We start from the raw sequence: 12,195 nt of genomic DNA, 5'->3' as shown, positions 1-12,195 counted from the left end.
TTTCCAAATATTCAGTGACCGACTCTTTCAAAAGGAATTGTGGTGCTGGGAAATGATTTTACTACTGTAATAGAGCCACTGATGTCATCTCTAGCAGCTACTGCTAAAGATGACATAATCTTAACTATCTAAGGATAGTAAACAACGTAAGGAACGGTTGGGCAAGCATTTTAAAAATGAGCCAAGTAATATTGCTTAATTGAAAATGAAATAAGCTTTGAAAACTTTCAAAACAGTGCTGCTAAGGAATGCATGCAGTTGTAGTTTAATGAAGGAAGGTTGTGAAGGAGAAAAAAGAGGTCTGTTTCTTTTCAAGATCCTCTGACAGATAAGTTCCTGGTCCCAATTTTATGTGCATGTGTCCTGCTTCCACCAGTCTTCGCAGATGACAAAATGTCAACACAGAAAATAGGTAGACAGAGGAAGAACATGACTGTATATAAAGCAAACACATGTGGCAGCTATAATATCTATACCTTAGTAGCAGGCCTCATTGTAGATTGAGCTCTTAGCAAAGCTTGTCACCTTTGAAACTGCCTTCATGGTTCACTCTTGAATGTTTTTTGTATATAAATGTAATTTCTGCTAGCCAAACTTAGCAAAATTCATGCTTTTTGATACATTCCTTTTTCACACATAAATATAAGTAGGCAGGCTTTGAAACAGACCCTTTTCTAAGTAGTTTTTCACCAAAATCATCATCATTCTAACATTATTATGCCTGAAGTTACAACAGCAGATAAAAAAGAACAACAAAAGAAACCAAATTTCTTTTGTGCCTTGTATATAAGTTTTCCATTATACTGACATCCAGTGACTTGGCATGCTACTTGACATTCTTTTTAATCATATTTGGTATGTCAGAAAAGCATTTTTGTTACCATTCCCTTGTGTTTTAAAGTGTTAGCAATTTTACTTACCCAAGGAAATATTCTGCATAGTTTAAATTATGTCCAGGGAGTTTTTACTATTTAGTCATGACAACATAGTAAATGGATTGGCTTTTATATTTTCAAAGCCAGATTAATTTAAATATGTTTCAGAGTCACAAATATAAGAGAAAAATGTACAGAAATGAAAATAACCTCGTGAAAAACCTTCCTAAGTGCTTAACCCCTGAATACTGCCGTTCATCTTCTTAAATGTGGCACAAAACAGTACACTTGAAATGGCATGTCTGGCAAAAGAATTGCAACAGATAACATGCTTATTTGAATATTTTTTCAATTATATGATTTTTCTTATATTTGGAAATTAACAATTGAGTACAGATGGGGTAGTAACAGCTAATGAAATATCCAAGACTAGGCACCATCAACTGCTTCTGCCGCACTTTGTTTAAGAAAAGAGAATATATGGGACTTCTGGTGGGGACATGGCAGACTGAATAGCTGTGACCGTGGGCTCAGAGGGCAGAACTGACAATGCAGCAGTTTTTTCAGGCTCAGGCAGGTTTTTCCTGAAGCCCAGGAGTGTTTTTATGGAATAAGGAAAACACCTGGAATCACCCTACCTGTCCTCCGGATAGCTGCTTGCAGCTAGAAGATCTCAAACAGTGTTTGCATTCAACTGGTAAGAGCAGCCAGGAGGCTGGAATGTCACCATTTCCAAGCCACCCTGTAGCCTTAAAAGGACACTAAGACTGGCCACCCCACTTCTAAATCACCCAATTTATATTTCTTTTAAGTACACATACCCTAAGAGAGGCTTTCTACAGCAAGGAGGAACCAGTTCTCTTGGTGCTTATTGTTATTTTTGGGATCAATTCTTTAAAAAATCCTTGTAAAGTTTTGGACTTTGTTTTCCATCCAAATATTAAGGAAAAGTAAGAGTAAATAATTGTCTCCCTGTTGTTGTTGTTGTTTTGTACTATATTTGAAGATATTAGCATTTTCCTACACATTGAATCAGCTGTTTTGAACTTTCAGTTTTCTGCTTCTACTTTCCCTCAGGAACTGTCTGCCTTCTCACTTTCACTTATATAAACACATTCCAGAATTCTTTCATGTCTTCACTTTCGCTGGTTAAGCTCCTAGGGGGTGCCATAATCTACCGTGTGAGACATGGAGGATTTTAAACAGACTTTCTCTGACTTCCACCGAGATTTTAAACAAATTCTTTCTGATTCCTACCAAGTTTTTATGCAATGCATTCAGGACATTATGGAAAATATGAGGTCTAAAATGTGTCATCTGGTTGGGGATGTCGTGGATGAAACTGAGGAATTTAACAGCGACAGAAATGTCTCTTCTAAGAGTGAGATCAGGACTTCTGTTGAAATGCTGGATGAAGATCGGATAGTCGAGCTGAAGAAATTAAAGGGAGAGATCGAGTTGCAAGCCATAAGTGAAAGTGATCTTCTGATGGACCGCCATGGAAAAGAAGAGGAAAAGAGAATATATGAAAGACCTGTTTTCAGTAAATATACAGTCTAACTTTCCCATTTTGCCTGTTCAGAAATAAATGGTAGAAGGATCTGTTTTTGCAAATATTAATTAGCAAAGAACTAATCTAATCAGACACAACTAATTTACAGATCTTGGACTAATCTTTGGACCAGACTGTAGCTATCTTTGGATTTTGCAGTGCTCCATATTTTCTGATGTACATTGGATCAGAATGCCTTTGCAAATGTGTTAACTTTGTATTTACAAGTAATTTAGAGTGGTGTATTTTGAGAAACATATATTCAAGTTCATATATTTAAATTGTACGTGGCTGTTGCAAGATAAACCTTGATGATCTTGGCTCTTAGACCGCAGTCAATACGTTTTGCTCTGCTACCAGTTTGAGTTTGATATATTATTATGAAAGTTCATAAAGCAGAGTGGGTTTGAAGAAACTTTTGGCAGAGGGGAATGTAACCTGGAAAGTTTTTTTTCCCCCAGCCATTCTGTGTGTAAGTCTCTGTAAGACCCTGTAATCAAGTGGACCAGTTTGTAGCACCAAGGAACGGTACATGTATTGTGCACATGTTGTAGGCCAGGGCCCTGCTGTCCTTCAGGAAGACATGTAAGACCTGGTTCTTCTAGCATGCTCTGAGCTGGATTTATGTTTGTCTTGCTAAGCACCAGCAGTGGTGCTGAATTAATTGTTTTTCCTGATTTTGAATTCAGGTTCTCTTCATGTATTGCAAAAATAAAAAAGTTCCCATAAATAATATGAAGGAATACTGTATACAGTAGCTCCAGAATAACTTATTAATTCATTCCATGAATCACATTTGAGTGTAAGAATTCTGCATTACCTAGATGTTATTTGATACTTTTACAAATTAATGACCAAACTAGCCTTGAGCAGTAAAGCAGTCAATGTTTTCAAAATATCTTTTAAGATTTATCTACTACTTCCCTTTACTATCCACTTGGGAGAACAAGTGTTGCAATAAGCAGGAGCAGAACAAAGTTGTATCGTGGAAGAATTAGGAATTCACTGAGTGAATTTGCTGCCCTTGTGATCGTCATGGAGCTGGTATTTAAGAAATGTGTCATGCATAATTGCTTCATGGACTCTATTCATCAGAAGAGTGTCCCAACTCTGCAGGGATGTCTGTCTTAGATGTTTGGAAAGTTGTTGTAAATAAATGCACATGAAAAGTTGGAGATCGTATCTTTCTGATTTATTACAAATGAAAATGTGCTTTTAAAAAATCTGCATCGTTAGCTAAGCTAAAAACTTGAAATTTTGGATGATTTCCTGTGAGAGTCCTGGTTCCAGCCAGAGGGCCATCTGATCTAACGTTCTGTCTCCAGCAGTGACCTGTCAAATGCCCTGAGAAACTCTCGAGTACAAGAGGATGGCAAACAGCCGCTCTCTGTTTGTCTGCACATTTGGCAGTTCTAAATTAGCCTCAGGCAGGAGAATGAAACAGGAGGCCCAGGAGTCATTAGACCCAACTGCTTGCAGACTAGGAATGTAAAAGAATTTCATTGTATTCATATTTTGATCATTTATTAACTTCGTATTTTCTAGAGCGATATAAATCAGAATTAACTTATCTTGTATTTACCCCACTCAGAATTTTGTAATGCAGACCTCCTGGCAACAAAAAATGCATTAAAAATGGGAAAATCAAACACAAAAGGTATTGAGTATTACCAGTGTTATATAAGAGATATGTATGCTTAAAATGCATATATCATACAGAAATTCTTACAAAAATATGCATAGTGGGAGAAACAATAATGTGTATGAATTGTCATGCAAACTTTTTTTTAAAATGCAAATCAATGTGAAAATGGTATAGAATAAACTATAGACTGGAAAAATAACCTGAAAAGAAACCAAAACTGATAGATTCTTCTGATCTATTTCAATACCAATATGTATATAACATATTTTAGCTACAGTACTGTAGTCAAAACTAACATCAGTATCTTTTCAATACTGTCTGGAGTTGTACTTGAACAGCTTTATTAAAATACAGATATCAAAGGAATACCTTAACCTTAACCTTTAGTCATGTATTTTGATCTAATGGAAGATACACAGCCAGTATATTGCATCTCCAGAAATGTTTACTGAAGAGAATTCTCATTGCTGTCATAGCACAAAGTGAGCCTCCTGTCATTGTGAGGGTTTATTTATCTACCTTCTTAACTAAAATCCCATTTGAAACTCTTGCTTTTTCATTTAAAGTGCAACACTTTACTCTTTAAATCCATTTCAAAACAGAGAACAGCAGACAGATGTATCCACATTCAGCTGATTCCCAGTGAATTTTCCTCATGTCTTTCTTTTTGCTCTTGGGTTGGCGCAAACTTTCTAGGCCCTATAATGGATACTCCAGATGTTCACTTTTATATTCAGTCACTTGGCATAAAAAGATGAGGCTAGCAGCCACTTTCCATCATTACATATGAGGTTGTGGGGTGTTTTTTTTTTAAAGAATGGTATCATCTTACTGCCATTTTAGTAATGATGATTCCCTTTGAGGAAGGGGGAGCATCATGCTGCATATACCAATGATTTTCTTCCATCCATTCTCACCCTACTTAGATTGCTTTGAAAGGAGGAGGAGACAGAAGTCCAGAGCTGTACATGAGAGGAGTGTCCTTGTGATACTATTCATTCTCTATTCTGACAGAAAAGGCATTGTCTGCTCAGTGTAATAGCCTTGGCAGCCAAATTAGGTAGTGATCTCTGCTGTGCATATAGATTCAGAAAGTAGTAGAGCAGGCAAGAATCTGAAAATTGCAAGAATTGGATCACTAGAAAGTACTTTCTAACATGTTGCTATGCATGTAGGAAGTGGGGTTTTGGAGGGGGGCAATCTGTGCAGTTCTACATGAAGAAGAGTTTTAGACTGAAGGTAATCCTTTCTGTTTTTGCTTGTGTTTGCTTGCTTGCTTGCTTGCTTGCTTACAGCCACTACCTTAAACGCTGAGCATTTTGAGACTAACTTGATTCTTCGCGATTGGGGATCATTTATGTTCAGAATGCATGCCTCTCCGCTGTGCCCATGTTGACTGGATTAACATTCAAATGAGGGAAGTGTGTGAAAAAGAAAAGATTCACCAGGCTCCTGTAGCTGTAGCATTATCCCCAATAGCTTATGTTTATATATAGTATAGTGGGTTTGAAAATTTTGTTTATAGGAATGCGTAAATGTAGAGCCAGTGTGCAAGTTTACGGGGCTTTGCACTGAGTTCCTTTCTTTTTGGTGTCTCTTGTAACAGCTGCTGTACTGAATGATGTAGTAAAATATTATTTCCATATCATGGAATAAAACTGGGAGAAGAGGGAAGCATTATTAAATATTAGGAAACCATATTTCTTAGGATGTTGATTTGTAATACTTACAAACCTTTTAGTGTAGATTTGTTTTCTACTTCTCTTATGAATATTCCTTGTTAATGTCTATCTCTATTTGTTTCCTTAAAACATTCAACTTTTTATTTAAAACATAGACACAAACCCACATCCCAGTTTGAGAGTTTATAGCCAGACTTTCGGCTATTTTTAATTGCCACTGTGACCTAAAATCATTAATTTATTATTAAGTAGAAAAATGCCTGATATTTGTGGGTGGGAGTTAGATATTTGTTTGCTTATTTAACTTTTGCAAGTTTGGGGAAGAAATGAAAGTAGTTGGGAATCTGATTTCCAGGTACTTGAAAGGTGGGGTGGGACCAGAGAACAACCAGCACAGCATCCGGTTTGAATACCTGCAGCCATTCGTTCTGGAGGACCTTTGCATGCTGTTTGTGGATCTTCTAACAAGTTCTGATCTCAAGGGGCTGAGAGATACTTTGGACTTCTGTTGTGTCTTAATCCCCAGGGAACAGCTGTTCCAAGGAGCAAAACACGCTAGGTTATATGAGAGGCACTGGAAACATGCTGCTGCTTGACAACAGGCAATCCTCACCTGTCTCATTTGAAAGTGAACTGACCAGCTGTATTTAGCTGTCAAGGTTAGGGAACCAATAAATATGCTTTTAGCTAAAAGAAGGAATCACTCCACGTTTTGTTACAAACTGCTTTGAGCTTACTATTTAGGATCTCTTCACTTCCTCTAGTCAAATCTAATTGCTGGAGATACGAATTAAGAAAGAATGTTCCATTTAGGATTTATGGGGCGGGGGAGGGAGAAACAGAATGAGAATGGAAGAAGAACCTTTCTTGGTGGTGCTGGGCTGCCTCAACTCTCACTGCAGGCTTCAGTGTGATGGAAACTGGTTTGGATGAAGAAAAGGGGACAGTGAGAAAGAGCTTCTGAATACAGGAGCATAAGAATAGGGGATTTCTATCCTGAGACATAAGTATTGCTAGTTTAGGTGTTTCCACTTAAGGAAGGAAAAAAAAAAGAATGGGGAAGGTGGCAGCAGGCAGGAACAAAGAAGGGGAACAGATTTCTCCAGGTGGCTGGATTCGTTCATGGCTCAGATGTGCTTGCACAGATGTTCTCCTGTTAGATTTATCAGGTTCCAGCAATCAGCAATGCAAATGGGAAAAGGCTAGGGGGGAATCTTTGCACAGCCTTTGCAAAATTATGAATGTGGAAAACAGATGTTGGAAATACATTTAAAACAAAATTTCCCTGGCTAGAGAGTTAGGAGTGGCTGAACCTTCCTACTGTGTCTGTAGGCAGTAGCAAACCCACTGTTATGGTTAAATAATATGTGAAATGGACCATAGTTAGATTTGCAGGTAGATGAAAAAGAAGCTGCTTTGTACCAGATCAGACTCCTTTGTTCCTCAAGGCAAGAATTGGCTGGGGGCACACATCGTGGTAATCCATAATGTACTTTGGTTAATTTTGGGCTTGGCATAATATATGAACCCAGGTTTATATATAATGGCTTATGGCATTGTCTATTATGTGAAGCAGGCTACTGTAGCTTGCCCAACAAACCACGATAAAAAGAAACCACTTTCTGGTGCATAGAGACAACTGTCTACTCTGCCTGAAAGTAGCTGTCCTGCATTTTGCACTAGAAATTTTTTCCACATCTACCTTCTGCGTGTACATCATGATCTCTGTCATAGAATATATTGTCCCTTTCCAAATAATTTGGCAATACTATAACACAGGTTTAACCTAAAGGGTTTTTTGCACTAGCTAATCAAATAGTTGTGTAATCTGTGGTCACATATGTTTTACATAATATTGTTTGTTGGCAATCACTCGTAGCTGAGTAAGATTGTCTTCCAGGATTAAAGTCTTAACAGTAGATCCCTAAGTGGCTGTAAAGGCCAATTCTGGATCCGCACAACCTCCCACAATGAGGGCATAAGTTTCCAGGTGGAAGGCAGTCACGGTGAGGATTTGCTTGACACGCCTTCCTCTTAGCTCGCTTCTCCCTTTCGCCCTGTACTCATGTAGCACCATTAATAGGGGCTGATCTCCAATTTAAACACTCATGAGTTAGGACTTTCCAGTTCTCAGTGCTGATATTAAACTTTTTAAAATTAGCTTTGAGAACGTCTTTGAATCTCTTTTGCTGTCCACCAATATTCCATTTTCTGTTCTTAAATTGGGAGTAAAGTAGCTGCTTTGGAAGATGATGATCAGGCATTCAAACATTTGTGTCAAACTTCTAAAGGACAAAGAGTCTATTGCACTGCACTGGAAAGAGCATTACTACAATCTCCTAAATCGTCACTCTACTGTGGCTGAAGTCTTCCTGCAAATCCCGCAAAAACTAAGAGACGAGCTTGCAGCACCCCCCAGTTTGGAGGAAGTTAGTAAGGCCACTAATCAAAGCAAAGCTAGTGGACCTGAAGGGATTCCTTCTGAGGTTTTTAAAGAAGGCGGGCTTGAATTTACACAACAACAAACTCATTAATAAAATCTGGATGAGGGAGGAGATTCCAGCAGATTTTAGGGATGTCATAATTATCACTGTTTTTAAAAAGGGTGATAGGACAGACTGTGGAAACTATCGAGGCATCTCCCTTCTAGCTACGGCAGGTAAAATCCTCACAAGAATTCTCGCAGATCGTCTGCTATCTATATCAGAAGACATCCTCCCTGAAACTCAAAATGGGTTCCGCCCTTCCAGGGGGACAGTGGATATGATTTTCACTGTGCGACAGCTCCAAGAAAAGTGCAAGGAGCAAAACTGCCCTCTGTGCATGGCGTTTATTGATCTGAATAAGGCTTTTGATACTATAAATCGTACTGCTCTTTGGATCATTCTTCTGAAAATCAGATGTCCTGATAAATTTGTGAAAATCTTGTGGCTACTCCATGATGACATGATGGCGACAATCCTGAATAATGAAATATCTGGAGCAGAAGATAGCAAGGAATTTAATGCTAAACTTTCTGCAAACTCAAGTACTGATAATAGTAATTAAAACGCCTCTGATTTGTAGAGTAAGAAAAAAATCTATTTCTGGAACCATTTTCCAATGTTTTTTCTTCCCCCATGAAATTAGCCCAGAAAGTTTTGACTGAATTAATTTCAGTCCTTTGGTCATAAAAAATAGAAATCCTTATGGGGCCATGTATACAACAGGATACATGTTGTTTCTAAGGTCTGTGTTTTGTCTAATGTATCATCTTAATTCTGTGGTAAAGGAAGAGTCACTGTCTTCTGAAAGGAAAACCTTCACTGATGTTTAACTGCTTTTTCTTCCATATGTTCTTAAGACTGGAAGGAAGGAGTCACAAGATCTATATCTCTGTAAACTGTAAACATTTGGAGACATGCCCCAGTTATATCTTTCATGAATAGTTACAGAACATAGATCTGATTTCCAGATTACAAAGCCACTTCCCTCTTTTCTGTTTTTGCAACAGTCTTCCTGACCCAGAGAGGGAAATTTCACTGCTTTAGAAATGAACATTAAACTACATTAGTTTCACAGAACATTTCTGTGTGTACAGATTTAGTGTTAAAAATAATCATGTAAATTACCACAGTCTCAGGGTATATTTTCTAGAAATAGTCCAGCTGTCTTATTAAACATTCCCATAGATTTACTCTACTGCTTATTAAAATATCTGGGCTGAAATTTAGCATGCAGATAGGAATAGAGAAGTTCATTTAAATTAATTAGCTCCTACAAGGGCACGTGAATGAGTGATTGTGGGCCAAAGGAACAATGTATTTTAAAAAGGTAACAGTTTGACTAAGAATGTCCTCACATACGGTATTATTTAATAAAAAAATGTTTAAAATGAAATGTAGCATATTGCCAGCTAGCTCAGTGTTTCTCAACCTCAGCAACTTTAAGATATGTGGAGTTATTCCTCAGATGGCTGGGGAATTCTGGGAGTTGAAGTTGCTGAGGTTGAGAAACACTGAGCTACATGACAGCTTGGCTGATTTCAAAATCCAAAGTAAAGACAAACCTGGTTAGTATTTGCATGGAAGTTCACCAAAAACTTCCAGACTGTAGTCCAGCCTGGGGAGCCCAGAAAACATCCTGGAAGAAGGCAATGGCAAACTACTTCATAAGGTTGCCAAGAAAATGCCATGTCCATGTCCATGAAATTTTCCTTTTATGCAGGAAGTAGGAAGCTCCTGTCCTCTTCTCGCTACTAGTCAATGAGGAAGAAAGGGACAGGAAATTTTTAGGAGAAAATCTTTTTGAAGATTAAGGTTAAAATAGCTGAGGGAAGGCTAAAAACAGAAATCAGCAAAACATTATCAATTCGTTTTCAGTTGCCAAAGAATCTCAAGAATGTGTGCCCTAATGACAGAAAACAAAGGGAAATAGGTGTATTAAGCTTTAAATGTGTCTGTGTTCCTATCACACTCACCTCAAACCCTCTAAAAAGGGAGATGGGTGAGAAAGTCCAGCACCAGCTCTTCCAGTGGTGCCCTTATGTTTAAATTCTGTCTTCTTGGCTATAGCTCCTGGCTGTGAAAAGATCAATGTAGCCAAAATGGGCACCAGTCAAAGAAGTGGTGCCTGGCTGAAAGGGAAGAATTCGTTGATGGGTCAAAGGTTCATACTACAGCTTCCTATTCACTAATTCTCCTTGCAATGTCATCCCTCCCAACATCCATTGCATTTAAGCAGCAAATGCTGAGGTGGGTTCAGAATCTATGTCCCCCAGATGAAAGCACCCTTTCAGTTCATAGAAAGCTTCTGATCCAGCAGAGCATTTCTAATGGCTGAATAGAGAAGTAGGTGATTTTAAGCAAGTCCTAATCACCAGCAGTTCTACCACAAAACCTGATCTGTAGGGTTGAGGTATCCTCTGGAGCAGAATCAGGAGCTGGAAGGAGAAAGGAGGATGGACAAACATTTCCTCCTCCCCTTTGCCTTCAGCAGGAGCAGCTCCACTCAATGACACTTCACTCTGTTGGAACTGAAATAGTGGATGCAAGAGACTTTGTGGGAAGCCTGTATTTGCCATAATCACATGTAGATGTAACTTGAGCTTCTCTTTGAAAAATACCACACTTTTTTTCCCTACACTGGCTGCTTAATGACTCCAGCATTGTTTTAAGTTAGGAAGAATAAGAGGGTTGTCCATCTCAAGCATGTTCTCCCCCACCCCCCCAAGGTATGCACTGCTTCCTGCCTGAAGCTGCATGACAACGCTGTAAGGTAAGCAAGCATCTTGGGTTATTCAGTTCAATTAAGGAAGCTCAGAACTGCTGCCATGTCTTCCAGTTTAGCACTGGATTTTGCTTTCTATCTTGTTACAGCTCTTCCCTTTGCCCAGGAATGCTTGATGCAACTTTGCAGTGGGTCATCTGTACCAATAATGGTTAATAGCCATCTCAGTTATTTGGATGGCTGTCTCTATATAGCCCAAACAGCACCTTCCATGCACAAACAAGGTTGTAGTTAGGATTCTGAAGGTCTGCAGAAACCCGAAACAGACAATGGAGCAATGGGTGAAAAGGAAGAGGTATTCAGAACAGAAAGAACATCTTCACCAGTTCAAGTACTGACTGACTGTTGGGGAACTGGAAATCTGGGAGGTTGGAAGTGGGATGTTGTGGAATTCTGAATAGAGGCACTCCACACTGCAACCGTTTGTTGCAAGTCCTGTTGGTAAATAAGTGATGAAATTATCTACCTATACTAAACTATGGTGGCAGCCATGAACCTATAAAATATAGTGGTGAATGAGGCTAAATAAACTAGAGAGTCTCCCTATATGGAAAGAGAACACAATTTTGAATAAAGTACTCTGGAACATGTCCACCACTACCGCATTTTGTGATCTGACTGATCTATACCTGACTGATCTATATTGGAAACATGTTTGAATGAGATCTGCTTTAGTCTGATCTATCAAGGTGTCTTTATATTACACCTCAAAGGTGACAGCTGCAGTTTATAGTTCTGAACCGAGCATCATTCAAACATTTTAACTGCTGGGTTTACCTGCGTGACATTCCATGAGGGCATTGCTGTTGTGGCCAGTCTTGAAAACGGGGGAAAAAATCCAGTTCCTACAAACCCTTAAGTCATTAATCTCTAATATAAATTGTCTCAGTTAATAAACTGCTTGGTCACAATATGATATAACTTTTCAAGTTGCGTGCACCAATTTTTCCTACCCTCTCTGTAACTTTTGGAGAAAAAGACATGATTCAAATAGTGATACTGTTTTAAAGTGATCATCTTATAGATATATACTGTAAATGTCCTATTTTAATTTTTTTTGCATAGTTCCAGTCAGACTAATCAGATGGGCTAAGTTAAATTTATTTTACCTCTTAACTGAATTCACTCACAAATTTATTAAAAATAAAGGAGATGCTTTCTGAAAATCCCAGT

The 12,195-nt window shown here is 38.4% G+C and overlaps 1 protein-coding gene across 1 annotated transcript in view; it reads left to right on the top strand.

The window, feature by feature from the left end:
• Positions 1-10,965: 10,965 nt before the first annotated feature.
• The window catches only part of PAG1 (phosphoprotein membrane anchor with glycosphingolipid microdomains 1), a 61,055-nt gene continuing 59,825 nt past the window's right edge, over positions 10,966-12,195 (top strand). The window contains exon 1 of the mRNA XM_063299429.1: positions 10,966-11,010. The gene's annotated coding sequence lies outside the window, so the exon portion shown is untranslated. The remainder of the gene's footprint in view (positions 11,011-12,195) is intronic.

The sequence above is a fragment of the Candoia aspera genome, chromosome 3 (assembly GCF_035149785.1).
Source record: "Candoia aspera isolate rCanAsp1 chromosome 3, rCanAsp1.hap2, whole genome shotgun sequence".
Classification (NCBI taxonomy): domain Eukaryota; kingdom Metazoa; phylum Chordata; class Lepidosauria; order Squamata; family Boidae; genus Candoia; species Candoia aspera.
Note: the sequence above shows the minus strand (reverse complement) of the source record. Positions and strands in the feature narration are given on the sequence as shown.